The 14,631-nt window shown below is 41.0% G+C and overlaps 1 protein-coding gene and 1 long non-coding RNA gene across 2 annotated transcripts in view; both read right to left on the reverse strand.

The window, feature by feature from the left end:
• The window catches only part of LOC125904055 (uncharacterized), a 35,765-nt gene extending 30,521 nt beyond the window's left edge, over positions 1–5,244 (reverse strand). The window contains exon 1 of the long non-coding RNA XR_007451372.1: positions 5,232–5,244. This is a non-coding gene — a long non-coding RNA (uncharacterized LOC125904055). The remainder of the gene's footprint in view (positions 1–5,231) is intronic.
• Positions 1–14,631, reverse strand: part of kcnk18 (potassium channel, subfamily K, member 18) — a 147,695-nt gene that overhangs the window by 115,061 nt on the left and 18,003 nt on the right. The gene's annotated exons all lie outside the window — the stretch shown is intronic.

The following is a 14,631-nucleotide window of genomic DNA, read 5'->3' on the forward strand; positions in this document are numbered from 1 at the left end:
GGGGGCAGGGAGAAGGGAGGGGTCCGCCCACCTCCAAGATATCCTGATTGACCACTTCAAATCTATGATGTGGGAAATCTTCTTAATGTAGAGTGGTTAAGGTTGAACCCATACTCAGGCTACTAAATCCTTAAATGGTTGTTAATTTGTGAAAATCTGTGTTGAGCACTTCTCCTTTTTCAAGATAATCCATCCACCTGACATATGTAGCATATCATGTGAAATCCTAATGAATCTCTTTTTCAAGGTAAACCTGCCTGTTTTAATGTAGCCTTTTATTGTGACCATCCCAAGGCACACCTGTGTAGTAATGATGCTGTTAATGAGCATCTGGATATGCCACACCTGTAAAGTGGATGGAATATCTTGGAGAAGGAGAAGTCCTCACTAACATGGATTTTAACAAATTTAAGACCAAAAGTTAAGAGAACTATATCTATTGAGTGCATAAAACAGTCTTAGATCTTCAACTTCAACCTCTGAAAAATGGGAGCAAAAACAAAGTGTTGGGTTAAAATTTTTGTTCTGTATACTTGGACAAGATTGTGGTTTGGATTGAAATAAGTATGCTTGTTCCACAACTGAAATTATGTACATAAGTTACTTATGTCAATATGGATCGTAAGTATAGGTTGTGATAAGCTGCTTGTACAAACCACCTATGGAGTCATTTTTGGGGGTAAGGACTTCTTTGTATAGACTGTATTTTTGTGTTTTTAAATGACAAATTGTATTTAATTTAAAATATTTTCTCATACCAGTATTTTGTATTTTACTTTGATACATTTGATTAGTATTTGTAATTTGTAACTAAGTAATATTTCATTTATTCGTGCAAATCTCTGACCAGGATGGTGGCACTGGAGGGGGAGATGTGGAAAGGAGCCATTACTGGGCTCCTTATATGGAGATGCATGGTGGACTTTGTTCCTGTATTTGTGGTTCATGCAAAATCAGGGTTAGGGTTAGCCCCCAGGAGGCATGCAGCTGATAATAGATGAGCTAATGTTTTTGGACTGCTGCATCACAGAACATCTTTCCGCATGCTGTCTGCTGTCTGTCTGCTGATGCACCTAATGTGACTGGATGGAATTAAACAATAACGAAGACCGTAAAGAGGGCTATGAATGTACTTGTTATTTGAAAGTATTATTATTATTATTATTGAAATGTATTTCCTGTCAGCAATGTCAAATGTCTATAGATGTAATTACTATTAACCCTAACCAGCCACAGGTTTACATGATCACAATTAGAGTCTGACCAATAGTGGATTCTTAAAGGCTGATGTGATAACAATTGTTTGGAACAGGAAAAAGCTTCTCTGCCCCCCTGCAATTTTTTTTGACAGAGTCTGAAATTAACTGAACATCTACGTCAAAGTAATACATAAGTAAATAAAAATGTTAATCTGAAACTGAACATCAAACTAACTATAAAAAATTTAATCGGGAGTGATTTTTATTTTTTAAACCAGCAAAGTTTTTGAATTCCATATTGTGATAATTTTGAGTAATCTGTAATTGGTAAAAAAATAAAAAATAAATAAAAAAATACAAATGTTACACACAGCAACACAGCACCGCTGTCTGAAATGCTGTGTTTGGGCTTATGTCCTGCCTCCACAGCAGCCCAGTCTGCTCTGATTGGTCAGCTCGCTCAGTCTGTTGTGATCGGTGCAATGCTTAGAGCGTATATTGGAAATGCCACGCCTCTTACTTTATCTGACTTCACCTCTGGAGGCTGCTGCAAAACATCAACAGAGACTAAGCTAACAATGGCGACCGTTAGCCATCATCGATTACAGTGAAGAAAAACGAGCCGATAGACTTGAGCCAATAAGCTGCTTCGAACACAGGAGCCGGACATTTCTCCTCAGTGGTAAGTTTTTATTTTGTAGCCATCTTATATTTCAACTGTAACATGATGGGCTCTAGTTTACCAGCGCAGCGCGGCGAACCCCGCACAGAGCTAGTTTCGAGCAGCGCAACTCAAGGCACGCTCAGTTTGGTAGTTTGGCAGACCGAGGTGCTCTGAGATGGGTGTGGCGGCGCAGCAGGGGGAGGTGTCGACAGACAGAATTTGAAATGCAATGCACAACATGTAACAATAACACATTAACAGTAATTGACTTTTTCAATGTTTGTCTCTGCCTTTTTCCTTCTTGTCTGTATTATATAATACAAATACCTAAATAAAAATACACTTCAAAAAAGAAAAGTGCTTGAAATCTACAAAATAATAATAATAAATACACACAATAGGAGTTATAATGTTAATGGGCATCCAGTCAGTTAGCTAGTCATAGCACCTTGGCTTTAATCAAGGGCATAGGTTTGATTTTCACATTGGTAGGGACATAAAAGTGCTCTATGGCGGCGACTTGTACGTTGATGATTTTTTAATGCAATTTCACATCATGTTAAACTGATCACTGCTTTATAATACATATTTAGATATCTACACTAAATACAAGAATGTCTTGGTTAATGTATTCTCTAATGTTATCAGTTACATGAATATACACTGATAACTTCACCACATCTGTCCCTATGTGCTTCCCAGGGTAAACTATAATAATAACAGTAACAGTATACTCTGAAGGGGCTTAACTTCAGTACCAGCCTGCAGTCTGCAGTTGGGTTGATAACAGTGATCCAAATTCATATTGATATCAGGTAAAAACATACAGTACAGGCCAAAAGTTTGGACACACCTTCTCATTCAATGCGTTTTCTTTATTTTCATGACTATTTACATTGTAGATTCTCACTGAAGGCATCAAAACTATGAATGAACACATGTGGAGTTATGTACTTAACAAAAAAAGGTGAAATAACTGAAAACATGTTTTATATTCTAGTTTCTTCAAAATAGCCACCCTTTGCTCTGATTACTGCTTTGCACACTCTTGGCATTCTCTCCATGAGCTTCAAGAGGTTGTCACCTGAAATGGTTTTCCAACAGTCTTGAAGGAGTTCCCAGAGGTGTTTAGCTCTTGTTGGCCCCTTTGCCTTCACTCTGCGGTCCAGCTCACCCCAAACCATCTCGATTGGGTTCAGGTCCAGTGACTGTGGAGGCCAGGTCATCTGCCGCAGCACTCCATCACTCTCCTTCTTGGTCAAATAGCCCTTACACAGCCTGGAGGTGTGTTTGGGGTCATTGTCCTGTTGAAAAATAAATGATCGTCCAACTAAATGCAAACCGGATGGGATGGCATGTCGCTGCAGGATGCTGTGGTAGCCATGCTGGTTCAGTGTGCCTTCAATTTTGAATAAATCCCCAACAGTGTCACCAGCAAAACACCCCCACACCATCACACCTCCTCCTCCATGCTTCACAGTGGGAACCAGGCATGTGGAATCCATCCGTTCACCTTTTCTGCGTCTCACAAAGACACGGCGGTTGGAACCAAAGATCTCAAATTTGGACTCATCAGACCAAAGCACAGATTTCCACTGGTCTAATGTCCATTCCTTGTGTTTCTTGGCCCAAACAAATCTCTTCTGCTTGTTGCCTCTCCTTAGCAGTGGTTTCCTAGCAGCTATTTGACCATGAAGGCCTGATTCACGCAGTCTCCTCTTAACAGTTGTTCTAGAGATGGGTCTGCTGCTAGAACTCTGTGTGGCATTCATCTGGTCTCTGATCTGAGCTGCTGTTAACTTGCGATTTCTGAGGCTGGTGACTCGGATGAACTTATCCTCAGAAGCAGAGGTGACTCTTGGTCTTCCTTTCCTGGGTCGGTCCTCATGTGTGCCAGTTTCGTTTTAGCGCTTGATGGTTTTTGCGACTCCACTTGGGGACACATTTAAAGTTTTTGCAATTTTCAGGACTGACTGACCTTCATTTCTTAAAGTAATGATGGCCACTCATTTTTTTTTTAGTTAGCTGATTGGTTCTTGCCATAATATGAATTTTAACAGTTGTCCAATAGGGCTGTCGGCTGTGTATTAACCTGACTTCTGCACAACACAACTGATGGTCCCAACCCCATTGATAAAGCAAGAAATTCCACTAATTAACCCTGATAAGGCAAACCTGTGAAGTGGAAACCATTTCAGGTGACTACCTCTTGAAGCTCATGGAGAGAATGCCAAGAGTGTGCAAAGCAGTAATCAGAGCAAAGGGTGGCTATTTTGAAGAAACTAGAATATAAAACATGTTTTCAGTTATTTCACCTTTTTTTTTGTTAAGTACATAACTCCACATGTGTTCATTCATAGTTTTGATGCCTTCAGTGAGAATCTACAATGTAAATAGTCATGAAAATAAAGAAAACACATTGAATGAGAAGGTGTGTCCAAACTTTTGGCCTGTACTGTATATTATGCATGAATCAATATTTTTTCTTACCCCTAGTCACAATGCTGAATCTCACTATCAACATATATCCTTCACAATTCAATCTCATCTGTGAGGCTCCTGTCTCTCCTCTATCTCCCCGTCTCTCTTCCATTTCCTTCTGTCTCTCTTCCTGCCCCTCCTCCTCCATCTCTTCCATCTCCTCCAGTCTCTCTACTACTTGTCATCTGACAAAAAATATATTGATGCAAGACATGTGAACAGTGGGACAATTTGAGATGCAACAGTCATAGATATTGATTGTTGCAGCCTGAGGAAAACATACTGTATGTTTTACAATTGTGTAATTCATTAAACAACACCTGAATGTATAGGCTAAAGAACAGCCATAATGTCAACACAAGTTGGTCAGCTTCATCATGTTAAACATAAATAAAGTAAATCAACAAAAATGTAAATGCTCCAAAATCATTATAATACAAGTGTGTGCAAAATGTTGCACTTACACCCAATATCTATTACATAAATATGACTCAGTGTTGGTGTTTTTACTGGGAGCAGTGGATCTGTATTCTCCTAAGTGTCTCCTTCACACACCATGGATGCTGAAGACTGTCACTGAAGGAGCTAATATTTATAGTGTTCACACTTCATTTATTCAGACTGTTTATATCATCTCATCTTACCACAAACATTAATTTGAACTGTGTCATCACTACATGACATCTATGATTGCTGATGGAGCATGTGAAGTGGAATTTCATGTTCTCTGGCATATAATATTGATCTAATAGTTGCCAAACTTAGCTCAGCTAGTATTAGCTCGTTATCATCTCATTATCTAACACAGAGTTGCGAAGGAACGCCATTCAGTTAGCCTAACATCAACAGGTGTTTGTTTAGCTTATTTACTGAACCAACCGACTCACCGTTCACACTCGGTGCTCCGCTGTGGAGCACTAACGGTGGCGCGCGTGTATGTGTCGTTCCCTCATGAACTGCCGTGAGCTATCCACCTTATTTTTCACGGAAACACGGAGGCAAAACAGAACACACCCAGCTTCCGTTTTTTTGTGCGACACTTTCGGTCCAGCACTCTTACCACTGTGTAAATGGGAATCGCCTTGTTGTTTGCCTTGCTGAGTTTAGCTATATATATATGTATATGTATATCACATTTTTCACGTCACTATATCACCGTTTAGACTAATCTGATGTTTGTAAAGTCTATAAACACAATGACTGAACAAACATTAGTATTTTCTCTGTGTGTAATTAATAACATGGTTATCGTAAATTAGCTGGGCTAACCGTTAGCTGTTAGCCGTTAACCGCGTCTGTAATAACTCACTAAACTCACAAAGTGGCCTGTGAAAAAAAAATTCTCCAGCGGATGTCTTAGTTACAACATGATTGAGCTAATTGGAGTAGTTTCATGTCGTATCCGACAACGCGAGGCTTTTAATGAATGGCGATCCTGATGTTAGCTTTGCAGCTAGTGTTAACGTTAGCTGTCCCTGTCAGCTGCAGCCACTGATGCTTTCTAGACATCGTGATTTCCCAAAATTGAATAAATACCACACATAGCAACACAAAACTGCTTTGCTAGCTCAATCATGTTGTAACGGCTGGATGGTTGATGCGTACATGCTGATTCAGGTGCTATCAGAGCCGATCCACGCATCACTATGGCTTAATGATCAACTCAGTCAATTAAAACAACCCGTCCTGTGTTAGGAGTGTATGTCGCCGACAGAAAGAAAGAAAGAAAGAAAGAAAAGGAAAAAAAGATAGAAAAGCAGCGTACACCTCACATATTTATTTCTCACAGTTGCGCGCACATTTGGCTGGCATGCAGAAGCACCGTCTGTGTGTCGAGGGTGCGAGCCGCAGCTTCAGCTGCTCAGGTAGAGAGGCTTAGCCCGGTGTGTTTTTTCACTGATTCGGTTCTGCAGGTTCTCTGCTGGTACACGGGGAACGGGGATCAAGCAGTTTGTCTCACTCGGGATAGATTGTGCTTTTTTGGTTCATAGTTTATGATTGACGTGCGATTTATTCGCGTTTAGAGGGAATAAATTTCCGTTATAACGGAAACGTGGACACAGTTATCTATACAAAATACACAGACTAACTAACTAACTGATTGACTAACATAAACAACTAAAAATTGAAAAAAAAATAGCTTGCACTGTTAGCTCCGGTAAGGGAAAGCATGAGGGAAAGCGGCTGACCGGAAGTCACGCACAAAAAAACGGAAGTTGATCACTATTTACTTCCGTGTTTGAAAATAAGGTGGATACGGTGACCATGACGCGCACCCACAAAGTCATTGGAGAGAGCGGCGCTGGGGAGGAACAATTAGTGATGGGCAGATGAAGCTTCATGAAGCACTGAAGCTTTTCATCAAATTGGTTCACTCAAGGGCAAAGCTTCTTGATGCTTCATTTGCTCTACTAAGCCATCTACTGGACAAAAAAAGCTATTACACTTAGTGGTTTCTATATACAGATCTGAACCACTTCCCGAACCAGTCACGTGGTACAGCCGGCCAGCGAGGCTTCGGACGTCACCAATGACGTCACTCGTCTGAAACGACACAAGCCTCGATACGCGCCACGCGGAAACAGTTCCTGGATTACTCGACACACGCTTCAAAGCCTCAGTACGGCGAGTCACATCACTAGGAACAATCACACATTACCAAAATAACGGTAGAGCCAATCGATGAGCAATACGAGGTTAGAGGCAGGACGTATGGTAGACACCAACGACTGTTAACCCTTTGTGTACCATATTGAGTGGACGCCGACAGCCAGTGGGTATTGGTAGGGACAATACAGAAGGGGCTGAATATTGGTAGGGACATGTCCCTACCGTCCCAACCCTATTATACGCCTATGGCTTTAATATTAACACATGCACATGACACAACAGCTAGCTTCTCTCATTCCAATTCAAACAGAGGACAGTGGTACTGACCACCTGTAACTAGAAAAAACGTCAGCTAACTCCTACCTGACAACATGAACAGTGACCTCCAATTAAATGCAGCAAAAATGAGGACTAGTAATGATAATAATGTGTTGGTATTGAGTGGCAGAAGTTAAGAAATGTGCCACATATCCTGGTTTCAGCCAGGTACTTAAACCACTACTGCATATGGAAGGCAGCACATTGCTGCTCTGTGCAGATAGAGCGCTCAGAGCCCGAGTCGCGGAAAGGTGGGAGGGATGGGGGGTTGGGGGTATTTTTGTTGTTAAAATATTATGTTGCAACTAAGTACTGTATGGTTTTGACACCTTTCTAGCTTGTTAAAAAAAGACATACAGTAAAAAAGTAAAAATAACAAAAAATCTCTCAAATTTTAGGGGTGCTGGGATTCAATTTAGGGGTGCTTCAGCACCCCCAAAAATGGGCTAGAAACGCCTATGCTGCATTTTATAATCATCTTCACCTTGTGTTTGGAATCTACAATATGTACAGTGCACCAATGTATCACAGTTTCTCCACAGCATTTAAATGAAATCAAAGTTTCATAGTAAAGCACATGTTGCTTCTTGGATCAGTATTTGTTCTATGCAGTGATGTTGTCTCCTGAGTATTTGCTTACTTCTAAAACAGCATGCCTTGTGTCTTTTTTACCTATTAGGTTTTGGGGTAATGAACCAGGTTCCAGTTCATCCTACATGTATGATACCCTGTCCTGGAGCCTGGATGGAGCCTGTTTAAATCCGTACACCCCACAGAACATCCACAACATTTAGAAGTATGACTATGGACCCTTACGGCATAGAACTGAAGAAGAGTACATTTTTATGACATGTGATGAGAAACAACTGTGTAAATTCAATTCTGAACACTAAGGTTTCACTATACCAAAAAAAAAAACATATGGAAAAGACAAATAAGTCTTTTGTCAAAACAACTTTATTTTTTAGCAAATGTAAAAAACAAAAACTGCAAAAAAACGTACTAAATAATATACAATAAATAGATATATAAATATAAACACAGCAGCATTTTATCTGCAACACTAATAGTGTCCAATTCTCTCCATTCAGGCGTCCATCCCGTCCTGTGTTGTACTCCAGGAGTTTCTTGATCCGACTGGTCACTGCGTTGATGTCATGCTGCCCATGGCTGAAGTGAGAGACGTGTAAGGCAACCACTTCCTCCTTTGACGGTCTCTCATACTGGGATACCAGGTCCTTTGGAATGGGGATTTTGGGGAAGACGAGCCTCATCTACAGTCTGTAAAATATTGAATTTGAATATTGATTTCCTTGTGTTTTTAAATTAAGTGTTTCCCTGAATCCACCTTTCTCGTTTATATTTCAAGTGATGCCACAACCATTTCATATCTTTTATCTGATGTTATTATGTTGGTAATAAAAATTAAATCATTTATAAATTACTGCATATAGGGTGTGTTTTTACAGCCTTGTTGAGGGTAAAATTAAACTAAAAGAATACATTTTTGCTCAGATTCCTCTGTAATAACAGAGTCGCAAGGGTTATATGTTGAGTCTTGAGGTACTACTAGCTCTGTTTAAGTTTCTCCCTCTTTGTCCTCCAACTCAACACGACGTCTCGTACTTGGTTTGAGATCTATGCCCTTTATGGGTGTTGATGAAAATGAAAGAAAACATGTGCATGTATGTGTGATACATAATGCAGCCCCAAGGGGCTCAAGCCAGTGTTCTCATTGAGCCAGTCCCAACCCCGGATAAATGCAGGGTTTTGTCATGAAGGGCAACCTATGCCAAATCAAACATGCAAATTACGAATATGACCTACAGGGTGCCGCTGGAAATTGGACTACTGTTAGTCGAAAAAGGAGAGGAGGAAGGCATGTCCATAGGCAGAGAGAGAAGAGAAAAGGCAAAAGTCTAGAACTAAGAGTAGGGACTTTGAATGTTGGGATTATGACAGGGAAAGCTAAAGAGAGTTGGCTGACATGATGCAGAGAAGGACGGTGGATATACTGTGTGTTCAGGAGACCAGGTGGAAATGTAACAAGGCTAGAAGCTTAGAAGTAGGGTTCAAGCTCTTTTATCATAATGTGGATGGGAAGAGAAATGGAGTAGGAGTTATCCTGAAAGAGGAGTTTGTTAGGGATGTTCTGGAGGTGAAAAGAGTGTCAGATAGGGTGATGAGTCTGAAGCTAGAAATTGAAGGTGTGATGTTCAATGTTGTTAGTGGTTATGCCCCACAGGTAGGATGTGAGTTAGAAGAGAAGGAGAAATTCTGGAGTGAGTTAGATGAAGTGATGCAGAATATCCCTAGAGGTGAGAGAGTGGTCATTGGTGCAGACTTCAATGGACATGTCGGGGCAGGGAACAGAGGTGATGGGGAAGTGATGGGCAGGTTTGGTATCCAGGGTAGGAACGCAGAAGGACAGATGGTGGTAGACTTTGTAAAAAGGATGGACATAGCCGTAGTGAATACTTTCTTTCAGAAGAGTCTCTTCTAGTCATAGGGTGACTTATAAGAGCAGCAGTAGGAGCACACAGGTGGACTACATCTTGTGTAGATGATGTAATCTGAAGGAGATCAGTGACTGCAAATGACTGGACAACTCGGCTAATGTTATCAGAGAGACAGATAGGAGAGTGCTTGGTGTGTCATCTGGAATGAAAGGAGATAAGGAGACCTGGTGGTGGAATGAGGAAGTGCAGGAGTGTATACAGAGAAAAAGGTTAGCTAAGAAGAAGTGGAACAGTGAGAGGACTGAAGAGAGTAGACAGGAGTAAAGGGAGATTCAGCGTAAGGTGAAGGTTGAGGAGGCAAAGGCAAAACAAAGGGCGTACGACGACTTGTATGATAGCATGGACAATAACGTGCCACAAGTGTGATGGGAAGAAGGAAAGAGTACTTTGAAGAGTTTACGAATGAGGAAAATGAGAGAGAACAAAGAGTAGAAGAGGTGACCATTGTGGAGCAGGAAGTAGCAAAGATTAGTAAGGATGAAGTGAGGAGGGCATTGAAGAGGATGAAGAGTGAAAAGGTAGTTGGTCCTGATGATATACAGTGCCCTCCAAAAGAATTGGAACAGTGAGTCCAATTTGTTTACTTTTGTTGTAGACTGAAAACATTTGGGTTTGACATCAAAAGATGAATATGAGACAAGAGATCAACATTTCAGCTTTTATTTCCAGGTATTTACATCTGGATCTGATACACAACTTGGAAGATAGCATTATTTGTAATGGAACACAAAATTTTTAGGTGAGCAAAAGTATTGGAACATATAAACTTAAAATAGATTAAAGTGAATAAGACTTAATATTTAGTTGCAAATCCTTTGCTTTCAATAACTGCATCAAGCCTGTGACCCACTGACATCACCAAACTTTTGCATTCTTCTTTTGTGATGCTTTTCCAGGCTTTCACCGCAGCCTCTTTCAGTTGTTGTTTGTTTTGGGGGGTTACTCCCTTCAGTCTCCTCTTCAGCAGGTAAAATGCATGCTCTATTGGGTTTAAGTCTGGAGACTGACTTGGCCAGTCTAAAACCTTTCACTTCTTGCCCCTGATGAACTCCTTTGTTGTTTTGGCAGTGTGTTTTGGGTCGTTATCTTGCTGCATGATGAAGGATCTCCCAGTCAGTTTGGTTGCATCTTTCTTTAAATTAGCAGACAAAATGTTTCTGTAGACTTCTGAGTTCATTTTGCTGCTGCCATCATGTGTTACATCATCAATGAAGATGAAAGAGCCCGTCCCAGAAGAAGCCATGCAAGCCCAAGCCATGACATTACCTCCACCGTGTTTCACAGATGAGCTTGTATGTTTGGGATCATGAGCAGATCCTTTCTTTCTCCAAACTTTCGCCTTTCTGTCACTTTGGAAAAAGTTAATCTTTGTCTCATCAGTCCATAAAACTTTTTCCCAGAATTTTTGAGGCTCATCTCTGTACCTTTTGGCAAATTCCAGCCTGGCCTTCCTATTCTTCTTGCTAATGAGTGGTTTGCATCTTCTGGTGTAGCCTCTGTACTTTTGTTCATGAAGTCTTCTGCGAACAGTAGATTGTGATACCTTCACTCCTGCCCTCTGGAGGTTGTTGCTGATGTCACTAACAGTTGTTTTAGGGTCTTTCTTTACAGCTCTCACAATGTTTCTGTCATCAACTGCTGATGTTTTCATTGGTCTACCTGTTCAACGTCTGTTGCTTAGTACACCAGTGGTTTCTTTCTTCTTCAGGACATTCCAAATGGTTGTACTGGCTATGGCCAATGTTTGTGCAATGGCTCTGATTGATTGTCCATCTTCTCTCAGATTCAAAATTGCTTCTTTTTCACCCATAGACAGCTCTCTGGGTTTCATGTTGGTTCCACCTCTAAATGCAGTCTGCATAGGCAAAATCTATCGTACCCAATCTGAAACTGAGCTCAGACATTCAGTGCTATTTATTGTTTGAATAATCAATGTAATTGGGAGACACCTGGGCAACAAAACACACCTGTCAGTGACATGTTCCAATACTTTTGCTCTCATGAAAAATGGGTGGGTTCAAACAAAAGGTGCTATCTTCTAAGTTGTGTATCAGATCCAGATGTAAATACCTGGAAATAAAAGCTGAAACGTTGATCTCTTGTCCCATATTCATCTTTTGATGTCAAACCCAAATGTTTTCAGTCTACAACAAAAATAAAGGAATTGGCCTCACTGTTCCTATACTTTTGGAGGGCACTGTACCTGTGAAGGTATGGAAGTGTCTAGGAGAGGTGGAACAAAGTGGAGTCTCGCGGGACGAGATTTTACGAGAATTATGGCTCATACGCAAAACACCTTTTATTGGAAACACCTGCAAGTCGCAATTGTACTTTGTCGAAACTTTAGAAATATCGCATTTATTTTGCGCAAAACTGTAATGGTGTCCTCTGTCCTGCTCGCTCTGTGCTGATGTGATTCACTGTGTGCAGGTAACATTAGTGCTGGTAGAGAGAGGGGGGGCTGTTTGTCTCAGCCAGCAGCTAAGTTTAAAAGTACCTGCCCAATTTTAAGATAAGTGTCAAACTAAGTTAGTCTACATACAGACAACTGTCATTTGAGCTTATTAGTAACGATTCGGTATAAGCTGAACTAGCGTGCTGTCTAAATCAGCGTGTAATACGCATTTTATAGTTCTGCATTGAATCGACACAGTAGCTACGCCGTAGCTACGCCGTAGCCTAACGTGCACCTCCCCAAAATTGTAACTACGCGTAGCAGTGATGCAGACCTCCGGATGTGTAATTGTGCTTTGTTGTTGTTTTATGAGGCTCTGGCCGCTTTCAGTTGTCTCTTTGTCTTTAACATCACTTGGCTTGGCTTTCTCTCGCATGCATTCCTCCTACTTTTCTCTGTGCTGTCTTAAGTGTTGATATAGATTGGTCGTGTTACCTTTAACTTTTAAAGTTTTACACAGCACGTCTTTCTGGTCAACGTCGCCATACCTGAATCCAAAGTATAGCCATATAATAGGCATTGGGTTATTTTTCGCCACCAACTCAGCCTGGTCATGGTCGTGCTCATGCTCTTCTTCAGCATCCATGTTGGTCACTGCTGCATGCCGGGTGGTCACCTGACCATACGTGCTGCACACACCAGGATAGCTTGTAGGCGTAATGTCAACAAACTCCACACACTACAAGAGAGGTAGTCACGTCCTCAGGCACACACGTTAACATTCATTTACATTAAATTGCAAATCGCAGCCTTTTATGCAGTTATGTAATCGCACAGCCTGACATCGCGATTGCAACTGCGATCAGATCAATCATGCAGCACTAACTGACACCATATCCCTCAGTGGAAACGGAGCTTGTATTTACTTTTAGTTCACAGATAATAGACAATAAACAGTGAAGACAGTAAGGCCTCCATTAAAAACACATTTTATATTAGGGATTTATCCAGGTTTCATATGAGGAGAGGAAATCTCTGCGCATCGCTAGGCTAATTTATGCAATGTAAAATACCATAGGCTTGTGCTAATAATGTTAGCATTTTGTATTTGTTGGGAAAACGTGTTTAGTATGACAGTTGTTTTGTCGGTGAACCTTGTGAGTTGTAATGGAGCCAAATTGTGTGCCGTTACCTTAGTTAGATGTTGCTGTTGTCCCTGGCTTTATATGGGAAGAGGGAAAGATCGCCGGCCCCTAGGCTAATCAATACAATGTAAAATGCTATAGGCTTGTGCTAAGAACAGCATGTTGTATTTGTTTAAAAATGTGTTTAGTACAAGACAGGTGTCAGTGAACTTTGTGAGTTGTAATGGAGCCAAACTGTGTGCCGTTACCTTTGTTAAATGTTGCCATTATATGAGAAGATGAAAAGATTGCTAGTTGCTAGGCTAATTTATACAATGTAAAATGCCATAGGCTTGTGCTAATAGCGTTAGCATGTTGTATTTGTGGGGAAAATGTGTCCGGATTAACGCGCGCGTTTAGTGTCTGTGAATGTTGCGAGTTGTAGTGAAGCCAATTTGTGTACTTGTGTTTGAAATTGTCTCTATTAAGCCATTAATGTGTGTTTTGGGTGTGTTTTGAATCAAGTAAACTTTACAGCACTTCACCAAAACCTCGGCTGTCGACTACTTTTTTTTTGGGGGTGTAACTGCAGAGTGATACAGACACACCACCACAGAAGTTAAAATGCTCACAACGGCAAAAGCAACATGCATAGGCTACATGTGTAGAGTCTATGCACAACCATAAATCCCCTGGAGAACACATAACGTTTGTGACGGTGGATAAGAGACTGTAGACGGAGCATATTGAATATCACTTCCTGAACATGTTTGCATGTTCATGCTTGCTGAACACATGTATTGATAAATTATTGTCTTCTTACTCGCTAAGGTTTATTGGCACTTGCAGTAACAAGCTGCCATCATCTCGAGTAATTTTTGAGTTATCTTCACTTTGTTTCCACCCCGGCTGCCCAGCTGTTCACAGATTACTGTGTCGTGTATGTGTGTGCTTGTACGTGAAGATAACAGAGCACAGCGTAAAAAAAGCGTTTCAAAACAATTGTATTGGTTAGCCGGTTAGCCGAGACCTAGAGACCTACAGCTATAACGCTGTGTAAAACACAAAGGAAAAGGGAGAAAGCATAATAGGTCCTCCTCAAAAGCCGATTCACAATCACACTGAAGGCAACCACACATTTTGACAAATGCAGCTCTTATTTCCACCCCAGGTCTGACTGATGCCTGTCGGCTAATCGCTCGAGCTGGCGGGAGTATATCTATGTTTCCCGGGTTCTATGTTCCCCACTTAACCCTGAAAAAAAGGTTCTATGTTCCCCGCTTACCCAAATAAGGTTCTATGTTTCCCAGGTTCTATGTTC

Source organism: Epinephelus fuscoguttatus, linkage group LG16 (genome assembly GCF_011397635.1).
Source record: "Epinephelus fuscoguttatus linkage group LG16, E.fuscoguttatus.final_Chr_v1".
NCBI lineage: Eukaryota > Metazoa > Chordata > Actinopteri > Perciformes > Serranidae > Epinephelus > Epinephelus fuscoguttatus.